Source organism: Talpa occidentalis, unplaced genomic scaffold, assembly GCF_014898055.3.
Source record: "Talpa occidentalis isolate TD23 unplaced genomic scaffold, MPIMG_talOcc4v2.1 talOcc4.8, whole genome shotgun sequence".
NCBI lineage: Eukaryota > Metazoa > Chordata > Mammalia > Eulipotyphla > Talpidae > Talpa > Talpa occidentalis.
In genome coordinates, this window is record NW_023605194.1 from 69,062,209 (window position 1) to 69,075,417 (window position 13,209).

At 54.8% G+C, this 13,209-nt stretch overlaps 1 protein-coding gene and 1 long non-coding RNA gene across 3 annotated transcripts in view; one reads left to right on the forward strand and one right to left on the reverse strand.

Moving 5' to 3' along the window:
• PROX1 (prospero homeobox 1) overlaps window positions 1-4,391 on the reverse strand; it is a 45,256-nt gene extending 40,865 nt beyond the window's left edge. For both annotated transcript variants that reach the window (XM_054690013.1, XM_054690012.1), the window contains exons 1-2: window positions 4,354-4,391; window positions 4,124-4,231 (exon numbers count right to left, since the gene is read on the reverse strand). The gene's annotated coding sequence lies outside the window, so the exon portion shown is untranslated. The remainder of the gene's footprint in view (window positions 1-4,123; window positions 4,232-4,353) is intronic.
• Window positions 4,392-4,951: 560 nt separating this feature from the next.
• On the forward strand, window positions 4,952-12,979 carry LOC119234037 (uncharacterized). The gene is made up of 4 exons (XR_005122532.2): window positions 4,952-4,986; window positions 5,304-5,558; window positions 11,981-12,078; window positions 12,551-12,979. It is a non-coding gene; the product is annotated as an uncharacterized LOC119234037 (long non-coding RNA).
• Window positions 12,980-13,209: the final 230 nt, after the last annotated feature.

A 13,209-nucleotide genomic window follows, 5' to 3' on the forward strand; every position in this document is an offset into this window, starting at 1 on the left:
GCTGATGACTTAATGTTAGCAGAAAAGAATTTTCAGTGAAGAATTTCACAGCAGTACAGTGTGAAGTAGAAAGCGGTTAAGTGTTCTACTCCAGTAAAGAGGTTATTTTGGGGCCTGGAAGTGTAACCTTCATGCATCTATCTGGGGTCCAGTTTCTGGACAAAGAGTATTTCACCAGGGGAATTATCCAGATAGTTCAGACAAATCTTTTATGACACAGAGGGAGTAGGGAGTGTGAGGTCGGTGTGGGTTCCTGTTTGGATTTCTTTGATTGTTTATCTAATTTATCTTTGTTGATAAAAATTATATGAAGAATTTCTCAAGCCTACTCTTTATACTTCTGGAAAAAACCTTTGAATGGGCCTCTAATCTACTTGGGTCAACCTGGTTATAGAATTTCAAATGGAATATGACTAACAAAGAACATTTAAATCTACTTGGAAATTAGTAAAGTAATTCGGGAGGGGGAAATCAGGTGATTTGCTTCAGGTAACATCCCCATGAGCACCCCTCCCCTCCAATCTAGTATTAAGCTGCCTCCTTTGCTGTGTCCAATTGTTCATTTCTGCTAACTAGCAACTTTTCCTTCGGAGGTGTTTCTGCTGATCGTCAAGTTGAGAAAGTCTTTAATGTTATTTTGAAGAAGCTACTTGGCATAAGTTAAAACTTCAGTGAACTAAGTTTGCATTGTCAAAATCTTATCATCAGGTTTTTAAATTTCCTATCATAATACAGTTCCCAAATCATAACCATTCCATTTCAAAGTCTTCTACTCTTTCAAAATTCCAAACATTTTCACCTGCAAAAACCAGAACATTTCTGACACATGTATAAAACACTAATTTTGACTTATTTTAAAAGTAGTAATTCCTCAACCTAGTAAATAAAAGAGTGAGAAAGACTTTAAAACACTTTTTTCTTTTTTGGAGAAAACTGAAATACTCTGCCTTTTAAAGCCTTAGAATTCACAAAGAAAAAGATTTCAGAAAGTCCACACATAATATATATATAATGTTCTTTCCAATTTATGCAGGTACCTAATATAGAATCCTACGGTCATGGACCAAGTACAGCCCTCTTCCTCTTATAAAATGAGGAACATTTTATAATTTCTTTTTAATCTGGAATCTAATAATTCAGCAGTTGCTAGTACAAGACAATCTCTGAAATAACAGAAATGAGTCCTTAAAAAAAGAGGCCACTTTGCCTTTTGAGCAAATAAAGACCGAACCTGGTAGCCAGATTATGGGTTAAGATCACAAATGCTGCTTATAGGAAATGAAAAGTGAGAACAGAGATCCATGGTAGGTAGCATGACTTTCCCACCCCCCCCCCACGCCCCCCACCCCCCACCAAGGTAGAGATTAAACAGAATTCTGCAAAATGGACATAAAAAAATACCAATAAGTACCTCGTACAGAAACCCCTGTTCCAAATCAAGCATGTCCAGGGATGACATTTTAATTATGAAAGAACCTCAAACACAAGCAAGGAAAGTGTTTGGGTGACTCTGATGTGTGAGTCTAGTGAATAAGACACACACTATTTCATGTTCATCGCCCAAGCTACAAAACCAAGCACAGAACTCACCTGCCAGTTACCCCATATCTGGGCAACTCAAGAAATAGCCAATGCCAAGGAAAATGGGAAAGATTAAGTTTTAAGAGCCTAGAGAGACAGTGCTTCTTGCATGGATTCTCCACACCCTCCCTGACATAGCAAGGCAGCCCCTAATCTCTGTCCACTTACAACTATATAAATATGGCAGGGACAGGTTACCCTGAGAATCCTCTCTTCATTAGTATACACAGCCCATTACATTTGGAAAATACTCAGAAGTTCTCACAAGAAACTCTTCATAGAATTGGCTGCCGCTTCTTGCATGAAACAGAAAAGCACAGTTCGCTCTCACGTACTTGAGATTTTCCTTCTCCATCAGAGTAATAACTAGGACATCTGGCACATGTCTGGTACAATGACAGCCTCATTCGACTTTATGAGAGTATTTAACATAGGACTTGAAAGAGTTTGTGCACATACCTATTCATTCTGGGCAGGAAGAAAGCCGGCTAAGAAGATAAGCTTTAACAACAGTAACCAGTAACACTTTCAAACTGACTTTGGTATTCTTGGCAGTTACCCCCCCCCCCCCACACACACACACACACGGCTGCCCAACACACACACACACACACACACACACACACACACGCACACACACAAGATGGCTCCCCCTCCCACCAGCACAGACCTGGGGGGCAGACACAAGCTGGGGGAAGCAGAGGGAAAGTCAATCTCCCTCCACCTGCTCCCTGAAGTGGGGGTACTTTCAGCCACTGCTGCCTGGCAGGCAGGAGCCTGAGACAGGCTGGGCAGCAGCCTGCCAATGTCCTTAAGAAAAACAAACAAACACATATCAACTTGTACCCCAGCCCCAGCAAAGCACTCACACAGCAAGGCTCAAAATACAACCACAGCTCAGTTCCCATCAGCCAAGCCAATCCTATTAAGCAGGGCAACCATAAATTCATAAACCTCCCCAAGCCCAGGGCAGGCATTGTAGTCCGGGGCTGCACAGACACACAAACACACACACACAGAGCAAGTGTGCACCTGTCTCTCTTGACATGGCACACCTGTCAGGCCCTGCCCATGCGCACTCGGCTAACAGCCCTCTGCCTGCCTAGTTTAGGAAAGGAAATGATTTTTTTTTTTTTGTAAGGGAGGGTATAGGTGGGAGGACAGAAAGAGAGAGAGAGAAAGAGAGAGAGAGAACAAGAGAAAAGACTTGTAGCCTTGACTTTGAGAGAAGGCCATCCTGTTCTTGCTCTGTTTTTATAAACTCAAGGCGACAACACAGACCTTCTTGGAAAAATAAAAGCAAGCAGGTGAGTTTCCAGCCTTCCCCCAGGCCAGCAGGCTTTTGGCTGCCAAGAACAGCAGTTTCGCACGGCAGCCCGGCTCCTGGGGCCGCTGAAGACGAGGCCCAGGTCCTTCTAGCTCTCCCTGCGGCCGGAGCCCTCTCCTTCCCAAAGAGCAGAGAAGGGGCGGGAAAGCCGGGGCTCTCCTGCCAGCGGCTCCTCCTGCCGCCCCCGCCCCTTACCCCCTCCACCAACCCTCAGTTTTAGCAGGAGTGACCCGCTGGCCGACCAGAAGAAACAACAACTTGCCAAGCTGGACTTTGGGTGATGTCTCCCCCCAATCGCTGCCCCCACCCCCAAGTCCCGTACCGCTTGCCCGCCTTGTCTGTTCAGCTCTTCTCAGTAACGCAGTCACAGGACCCGGCTCCCCTCTCCTCCGCCCTCAGTCCTCCAGCTGGGGCGAAAGTGTCGGTCCCGCCGGGACCAGCCCAGCGCCGCACACCCCACACCCCGCACCCCCCACACACCCCCGCACCCCCCACAGACCGCCGCGAGGCTGGCGAGAGTCTCCGCTTCGCACATCCCCAGCGCAAGGACATCCCCGACCCCCACCCTGGTCGCGACCCGGGCGCCCTCCCGCTCCCTCCACCGCGAGACCCCCGAGGCTCGCCGGGCCGCCTCACCCCGCTCAACTTGACCGAGCCGGGCTCCCCGGGGCGCAGAAGAGGGGTGCCGCGCGGGGTTCCCGGGACCTTCTCCCCACCGCTCCCAACCCGATCTCCGCATTTCGGCCTCGACAGCGTCTGGAGAGCAAAGTACCAGAGCGCTCCCTCCTCCGGGTCTCCTTCTCCCTCCTCAAGGGCCCTCAGCTGGGGTTCAAAAGCAGAAGTGAAAGGTATGCAAATGGCAAGCAAGTGGGAAGCGCCCGGGGAAAGGCGGCGGTAATAAACAAGACAAAGGGAGAGGGCGCGCGGACTGGCCCCCGAGTTTCCACCCGGGGAGACGCGGAGGATGAGGCCGGGCGCAAGGCCGGGGTCCGGGCGAACACAAAGCGTCGGGTGCCCCTCGCGCCCCCCTCTCGGGAGAGGAGCGGGCCGGGGAAAGGAGGAGAGGCGGCGGACGCCTCCCCGCGCCCCAGAAACAGTACACACAAGGTGACAAGATCAGCGACACGTCCGGCAGACCAGCCCCCCCCACCCTCGCCAACACCACCCCCGGCCACCAGCAGGAAAGAGAGAAATAAAAGCCAGCGGATCGCTTACTCTCGGCAACTGGGAGGAGCGCGCGCCGACTTCCACCGAGACTCGGGCTCAGAAACTGTTTAGAGGCTCTTCTTGGCTTCGGGCTCATTTAAATAACACCATTTTCTCCTGGAAAAAAAAAATGTTTACACGGGCATGAGTCGAGGGAGTCGCTTTTCTTTTCTCCCCATTCGCGCGCACGCCAGTGCCAGCGACTCTGCGAGGGGCCCGCGGGGGGAGAAGATACTTACGCGCCGCGCAGGGCTGGGGCCCGAGCCCGTCTCGCCGCGGAGAGGCCACGCGCGCGCGGGGGGAGCCGGCGGGGATGGACATGTAATTGCACAGGGGACGGTGAGTCCGCGCGCGGCGGGCGGCGGGTGGGAGCGGGCGGCGCCGCGGGCGGCGCGGGGACGCAGCGGAGAGGGCGCCGGGCCCGGGAGAGCTCTCGCGCGCGCTCGCGTCCCCGGCGGCGGGGTGCACGATCCGGAGCGCTCCCTCAGCTGAGGGCTCCGCTCCACGACAAGATTTACTTTAAGACACAGCTGAAGGAAACAGGAAGGCCGCACGTCACAGTCTGACTGACGTACCCGGCGCCGGCACCCAATCGCGAGGCGCCTTCGGATTCAAGGGGGGACAGCGAGGCAAGAGAACTTGGGAGGAAAAAATATATCAAAGGGGTGGGGGCGAGGGGCTGGGGGGAGAGGAGGGGAGCGGGCCCCGCGCGCCCCTCCCCCGCCTCCCGGCCCCCGCCCCCGCCCCCGCCCCGCCGCCGCTTCGGGGCGCCCGGCTCGCCGCGCCCGGCCGGCGCGAGCCCTCCGCGGACACTCTGCAGAGCCGCGGCGGCGCGGGCGGCGCTCGGCTCGCTGAGCTCGTCCGGGACGCAGGTCTTTTTCCCCCTTCGTTCCCCAGATGCAGCTGCTCGAGTTCGCCGAGTGGCCGAGCGAGCGCTCCTCGCGCGGGGGTGCGGGCGGGCACGGGAAAGTATGCTGGAGAAAAAGTGGGGGGCTTAGGGGTGGGGTGGCAGAGGGGCCGGAGTGGGGATTCCCCAATCAGGCACCTTTAAAATGGTCCTGGGTAGTCGCGAGAAGACGTGTCACCTTGGCTTCTTTCTAGAGAGGAGCTGGGCCGTGAGATGCAGGTAGGGTGGGATTTAGCGCGAGTGCCCGCGGCCTCACGCCGGCTCCCCTGCATCTGATACCAGAAAACCGGAGCTGGCCGGGTCCCGGTCCCTGTCCCGTCAACATTATCAGCAAGAAGAGAGAATATTGGCCCTCGGTTACCGCCAACCACATGATCTGAAGTGTAGGCACGGCAGCTTTTCTGAGAAAAAAAGTCACAAACATGACCTCGCGATTATCCCCAACTAGCTATGTGCCTGAGAGTGACCCGGGACAAGGGCTTCATGCAGGGTTTACACGGTCTGGACGCCTGGGCGGCAAACTTTAACGCTTATTAGGTAAGACATTTCAAACGCTGGGTTTTTGGGCTCCAACGTAAAGCCACAGAAATTTCACTTTGGATCGGCACTTCTTGGAAGAAAAATATAATAACCAGAGTGATGGGTTTAGAGAAGTGGCTTGGAGAGCTCCTTGGGGCTTGCAGGTTGCAAATTGCAAGGAGTGAGCCTGCCCCCAGAAGTCTCTTTCCACGGCAGGCAGGACGACTGCTTTTAATAAAGCCATCGCATTTATGACTCAGAGATCCCCTAAAAGCAGAGCCTGGCGAGGGCTACTGAGCAGGAACGATCATTTCTCAGGACAATCATTTTTCGTGCGTTCCTCGAATTTAATCAGATCAAAGGTTGAATGGTGTGGAGTGGAGACAGCACGGTGTATTTGTACAAATGCGGCGGTCTCAGACAGACAGACAGACACACACGCACACCTGTCCTTGGACAGTTACCATTTCAACCTCAAATTCACCAAACTGTAAATAGGCTAAAGAGTCTTGTCTTTGAATTAGAATAGTGATGATAATGTGTCGGACACGATACTCTGTAGGAAACTTTTGGCACGGGATTCAAACATTGAGTAGAAGGGGGAAAAAAATAGGCGGGTAGGGTGGGAAGGAGTCCCGATAAGAAAACAGCCTGGCTTGAGTATCCCAGACTTCATTTCTCCCCTTTCCTGGCCCCCAGACTCTCCACCCGCCCACCCTATTGCCGAAGGAACCCCCAGGCGGGCAAACACACCGGCACTGTTGTATCAAGTGTTCTCATCTAGATGTGACAGTTTAGGCTGGGAACAAAAATAATCTATCAACGTGCCCTTTAGATGCAGCATGGGATAGTGCTTGGGTCCTTTCGAGATAAGCGGGTATAGGGAGCGGAGTCATTTGGGTTCTGTGAATGGATCGAGGGCCACTTCCTGTGTTCTTTTCCGTCCCATTATTTTCTCGAGGTAGCCCAGTTTGTACATATGTTAGCGCAGCCCACAAACTGGAGGAGTAAAGGGTAGTTGCCCTCCACACCTTAAAACCATCTGCTCAGTCTGACATTTAAAAGGGAGGAGGGCAGAAAAAGAGGATGGGGAAGGGGGGGAGAAAGGGAGCCAGAGAGAGACAGAAAGAGTCAGACTCTGGAAGCAAACGGTTTGAACTTCAGCCCACAAGTTTCTGTCAGTTGCACCTGGCACTGGGATGCACGTTTTGCACACACCACTCCCCGGGAACTGGCGGCGGGAAAAGTTCCCTGAGAGCCCCAGTGAATCCTCATCGCTCTCTGGGGAAAACAGGCCCAAGCGAAGTCGGGGTGACCTGCTTGGCAAACAAGGAAGCTCCCCCTGCCCTGGCCAGGGCAGCCGAGGCTCGCGGCTCGCGGTGCTCAGCGACGGCGGCTCGCAGCCCGCTCTGGCGTGAGAGCGGCTCATGGAATCCGAGCAAGCGACGCCGGCGAGCGAGCGAGCTCGGTTCGCAGCCCAACTCGGCGAGCTGCGTGCAGCAGCTGAGCCCTGTCCTGTCCCCTCCTGTCGAGGCGACCGACAGGTCAGCGTCCTGGGAACCTCTCTTGCCAGAGCGGCGGAGCTCTTCTGGGTGCGGGAGGCTCAGGAGCCAGACGCGAGGCCCCAGCCTCCTCTCCCGCGATTCCGGATTTATTTCTGAGAGCCGAGAAGCCAACCCGAAGTCTCCTAGATCTCGGCCCCATCCCTGAACCAGTGCTTAAGCCTAGAGCCATTCCCTTCCTACACCCCATTGGCAATACCACCCCAATAACTGAAAAGTGAACACAAGTTCTCACGGGTCACCCAACGAACTCCTCCTTGCAGGCTGCAATTACTTATCTACCCCAAGGGTTATCTGCGCCTTGGGTCAAACCCTTGTAGCTATTTTATGCACTGATTGTAGGTACCTTGGCATTGTCTGGGCGATTCTGCCCCGCCCACCCCCACCCACCTCTTTCTCAAAGACTTTAGGTGGGCTAGGAGGAAAGATTTCATGTAAGTAATTTAAAATCTTACAAACTAGGTAAGATCTTAAACCAAATTCTGGGAATTTCAAGCAGATCTATTTGAGAAGCAAACTTTGGCAAGGGCTTGGGGGGTAGTGTGTGCTGAGATCCTGCCTGGGAGCAAACAGAGCATTGTCCAATCTCCACCACCCTGAAGAGGAGAAAGAAAGGAAGCCCCTTCTGGGTGCCGGCTGGCCTGCTTCAGGCTGTGAGAGGTAGAAGGACCCAGTGCCCCCAATCTGCTCCCTCGCCCTCGCCTCATGCCCAGTGTGAAGCCAAGCCCAGTCTGGACAGGTTCTGAATGGGGGAGAAAAGTGAAATGCCACAAGATCAGCAGCAAGTAGCAGCTGCACAGTTGTCTCCTGGGAACCCCACTGCTCGGAAGCCTCCTGAGTGATGTTTGTTTAACCAACAGCTTTCAAAGTAAACAGAAGCCAATCGCTCCAAAGGAGTTGAAATATTACCCTGACAAAAATCTGGGGTTGGGGTGCTGGCAGAAAAGTAATTTTTTAAATGTTAACTCCCCCATCCCAGATAAGTAAGTGTCCACACATTGCCTTAAGGAGTCTAGACTTGTCCTAAATATATAAATGCAGCCAAAAGATTCATTACAATTAAGTGACCTCTGAGAAAATCGCTCTTCCCCTTGCACACACCTGCCCCGGAGAGGGGTTCCGTTTTCAGTGAGGGGAGTGGCACCCTTCTATTTGATTCTGTGGAAGTGGGTGAAAACTATCTGGGGAGGGGGCGGGGGAGGCTGTTGTAGGAAGAAGGCCCGTTGCTCCCTGCCAGCCCTGGCTTTGCCTCAGGCACCGAACTTTCTAATAGCAAGATATTAACAGATGGCCGTGAGCACAAGGAGGGCTGTTACTTACATAATCCAGCCACTCCGCCTGGCTGCGCAGAGCCCGCCTAGGCGCCCGCCAGGCTGTGCATGCCTTCCGAAGGGTGCCCTGGTCCACAGAAATAACTTGCCTTTTTGCAACTGCACCTGGTCCTTTGAGGAATAGGATTTGGGGAGGTGGAGATTTTAGAAAAAACACACATCCATCTGGTTGTGCTTTATTTTCTTCAAATGCACAGTAGTTAGGAAGCTGGAGACCCAGGGGCAGAGGAAGCAGAGGGGGCGCATTGGGGAAGAACGGGGCTCCGGCTCTCCAGATCTGGGGGTGTCAGCAGAGGAATTTATGCAACTGACATCCCTCCCTCTTTGGCTCAGATTAACCTCGAGTTCGAGTTCGCTATCACCGAAATACAAAAGCAGCTCTGCAGCGGCTAGGGAGAGAGGATGGGTGAGGGTGTGAGTGTGAGGGGACGCCTTTGCACGCGGGGGCGCAGTGGGCAAAGTTACGCAAAGCCTCGGGCAGCGCTGCACACCAAGTAATGGAAGGTTTGGGAGCGCTGATCCCGCACGCAGAAAGTCTTTTTAGGCTGTTTAGCCGCCGGCCACCTTCGAGCCCGCGGCCATATCCCCAGAGATCCAGTCTCCACCGGTGCCTGGTTGCCCGGGGACCTGCTGCTTGGCCAAGCCTCCTCCCGAGGGCGACTCGCGGCCGCAGAAACCTGCGAGGAAACGCTGGCCGGCGTGTGTGGCAAAAGTTTCGGCTTGGACAGGAAGGAAGGAGGGAGCCTCCAGCCTGGCCATCCGCGGGAACCGGCCCTGGGCCCGCGGCTGCCTCCCTCTGGGTCTCCTCATCCCTCCCAGCCCTTCCTTCCGCTCCCGGCCCAGCGCTGGGTGTCACGGCCTCGCCTGCCGGAGCCTGGCGGCGCTGGAGGCTACACCCTCGGCCCTCGGGGCCGCGCTCGCGGCCCTTCCTGCCCCGGTGGCCCTGGGGTTCAGGCTGCCCGGCCTGGCCCCGCGGCCCTCGCCTCCCCCCTGCGCGGCGGCTGGACGGAGAGCCCCGCGCGCCGCAGGCCAGGCTAGCGCACGCGGCCACCTGCTCTCTGCGCGGCCCCGGGGCGGCCTCCTTCTCGCGGTCGCCTGTTGCTTCCCAGCCGCTAGGCCATGGGGCCCAGGGCAGGTGGACGGACGCCTGGGGCCTGCGACAGGGGGGCTTCCTCCCCGGGCCAAAATTGGGGCTGGGACTTTTGAAAGGTGGAAATCTCCCCACTCCTGACCCCTTTTTGGTCATTTCCTCTAAGGCTGGGGCCCTTACTCCCCGCTCCCCTTCCCATTGTCTTTGAAGTCCAGGGTGTTAATTCAGAGGAGGGGTCTGTTTTCAGGGGCTTCTCTGAGGACCTGAGGTACCTCCACTGTCCTTCCAGGCCTCCCCTCAGGATGACCAGTGGGTTAGACATAGACTTGTAGGTAGCCCACACAGGGAAAGGGGATGAAGCCCCCATTGGGGCCTGTGGGGGCAGGAGGGGAAAAGGACTGGGAGGCTGCATTTTGTTTGAATTAGAGCAAGACAAAGTCAAAAGCCAGATTTCTATAATTTTTTCTGGTAATATTTCTTTTATGAAGTATTTAAGTGTCTGTTTGTCATCATTTTGAGATCAAAAGGAAAATCCATATGCTGCATAGTTTTCCAAAATTGCTGTTTAAATATGTTTGAAATGTTTTATCCAACCCAACATAGAGAAGGCTGCTTGGGGATTCTGGTGGAGGGGTGGCCGGCGGCTGAGGTGAGACCTGGCCAGCCATTAAGAAACACAGAGGGATCGTTATAAAAAAAAAGATTTCTGGGCCAACCGCATCCAGGACCACAGAATCCAGTGGCTTAGGCTGGGACTGACAGTGTGTTACTTGATCCACCTGAGTCTCAGTGCTTTCTTTGTGGTACTCAGGGGAGTCTCCAACCCACAGAGCCAGGAGAGACTCACATAAAACACTGGATGCTGCCTAGGGAAGGGCTGTTTCCCCTACAAATGAGTGGCCTACCCTTGTGTGGGGCCTGGACTCCTATGGACCTGTCCCCATATTTTGGTGATGCCACCAATGCATTATGCATAAGTATTTTGGCTCGTGCATAGCTGCTTCTTTGGACAGTTTTTGTAAAAAAAGATTTATTTATTTATGCATACAAGAACTGGGGTACAGGCCAAAGGTGTGGGGCGTGAGAGGACTCAACAGAGATAGGGTAGGGAACAGAACAGGCAGACTGCTGTGGTTTGAGGGAAGGAAGCCAGAGAAATGGAGTGGGCTGGCCCTGCAGGGGCTGACAGTTTTAGACTGGAGATGAGTGGAGGGGCTTTGCTCACACCCCAGAAAGCATAAGAGAGGTGTCAGCATGTATCCCAGGGAAGGGCCAGGAAGCCATGGCCAGCTGGGGGCACCCGTGGGTCCCCAATGGATGAGCCAGGGGTGGGAGGGGGCACCCCTCTTCCTGAATCTAGGGGGGCAACATCACCCCTAAGTGCCTGTCCTCAGACTGTCTGTGCATATCTTTGGGCAAATGTGGAGGGTCACTCCTCTCCGGCCATTCTCTGTACCCACCGGGGAGTATCTGTGAGTCCAGAGGACAAGACAAAGACAGAGGCTGAGGAGACAGGTGACAAGTTCTGCCCTCTGGCTCCCAAGCACTGAAATGGGGCCTGGTGTCCATCCCTGGGGGAGTGGTCAGGTTGGGGAAGAGTGGAGGGGGAGGAGGAGGAGGCGGCCAGGGCAGGGTAGGGGGAGTATGCCTGTGGGGGTGGGAACATTGGGGTGGGTGGGGAGCATGAGTGCCAGATAGAGGGGAGGAGAGACTACAGGAGAGGGGCAGGCGAGGGGATGGGGTGTCTTGCAGAACTCAGTGGGCAGTGGGAGTGGCATAACTGGTGGGGCAGACAGGGAAGTGTAGGTGAGAAGGCACGTAACTGGGGGTGGGCAGGAGGAAGGGCAGGCGAGAGGCTGAGGAGGGGGGTGGCCCAGGTCTGGCCCTGTGAAGGGCTCTGTGGGGCAGGTGTGTCTGGACATCTCCCCCAGAATCTTCTGGAGATGCTGGTTGATCCTAGACTAGCAGGAAGACTTGGGCCCCACTTCACAGGGGAGGACACCCCAGGGGTCCTGTGCTGGGTACAGCACTGACCAGATGGCCTCACCATACCTGTTCCAGGGGTATGCTTTTGCCCCTCCCCTGAACAGGCACCTCTTCCCAGGCCCCAAAGCCCCCCCCCCCCCCACTGGGTCTCCACTGGCTGGGCTTCTCCACTGTACCCTCTGCAGGATATGCTTTCGTGGGGTTGGCCCCCCACCCCCTGGGCCTCCCACCCCCTCAGCTTCTCTTTCCCCAGGGACTCCCCACTGGCAGGGCCATTCCCCCCTCAGATCTCCCCCAGCTGTGCCCTCCCTGCAGCACCAGCTCAGGGGACCTGGAAGCCAGCTCCCCCTTCCTCCAGCTCCTCCCTGTGGCCCCCTAGGCTCAGTGTGGCTCCAGGCTTCCCTGGGCCCACTGTGTCCAGCCTTACTTTCCAGGGTCCAGAGAGCTCACTTCACGCTTTATCTCCTCCAGGTGTCTTCGGTGGATAGAGCCTGGGGGCCAGGGCAGGAGTGGGCAAGTGACACAAAGAAGTGGAAGGATTCCCTTCCCTGGGGAACCACTGCTTGCAGGTCAGCCTTGGCCACTGGTGGGGGAGCAGGGCGGACTGGGCCTCTGGGCTCTTCCCCTATCAGGGCCCTGGCACTCTGATTTGGAGTCAGCTTGGTGTCTGAAGCCTCAGTCAGGACTGGGGTCTGGAGCAGTCTGGGGGTGAAAGTGCTCACACCTCCTTCTCTCAATTTGCTGCTGGGGCTTTGGAGTGGGGGTGGGGGGACATGGGAAGAGTCCGCCCTACAGCCCTGGGAGAGGTGGCCAGCACCCCAGAGTCCTTCCTATGTGCCCCCAGCACCACAGTGTCTTCCTTCCAGATGACCGTGGGCTCTAAGACAAGCCTCCCATACAGAGATAGCCTTTGGAAGAAAAGGAAAGCTCTGTGACCTTAAATGTGCCATCAGTTGTGAGCTATATTGTTTGCAGGGACCTAGTAAGATAAGAAAGAGTGAGCCCCGGAGGAAGTATATTGTGTGTGTGTTTTATCCACAGCCCCGACTCGGCTGTGTGGATGCGTAAGTGGAGGCCAGGAGGCTGCAGCTCAAGATCCCCACCCGGGAAGCAGTCAGCTGAACCCGGTTTGCCTGTGCCCGGGCCAGACGGTGAAACTCCCTGTGGCCTCAGCACAAGGGGCACCACCAGCTATTGCCCAGCCCTGCCCCGTGGCAACGCCGCTTCCTCACTCACTAGGCGGTGGAGATTTCCACGAGGGAAAAGCCACCAAATCATCAGATGACATTTTTCAGATTGAATCAGAAAAGTCTGCAGAGGGGAAAAGCCCTGTGTGCTGGGTGTCACCTAGCCCAGCAGGAAGCGATGGATTCAGGGACCCCTGCTTGGCTGAAAATAGAATCGTAAAAAATAAAGGGGGTGGGGGAGAAAGTGGACGGAAGTAATCCTATTAAACGTGGTCGGAGGTTTTGTGGCTCTGGGAGCAGTTAGGCCCAGGAAGGGGATAAGTGCTGCTTCGGTTTCACTAAACTAATGTGACAACTAGTCACGGGAAAGTGCCGCAGTCGTTTCCCATCAGTCTCTTTGTGTCACCCATGAGGTTATTTTTTTTTTTTTCTATTTTTCTTTCTTTTCCTGTTTCTTTCTTAGCTGGCCGCTCTATTTTGCTTTTTAATCCTTCTTGTCTCCTTCAAGTCAAA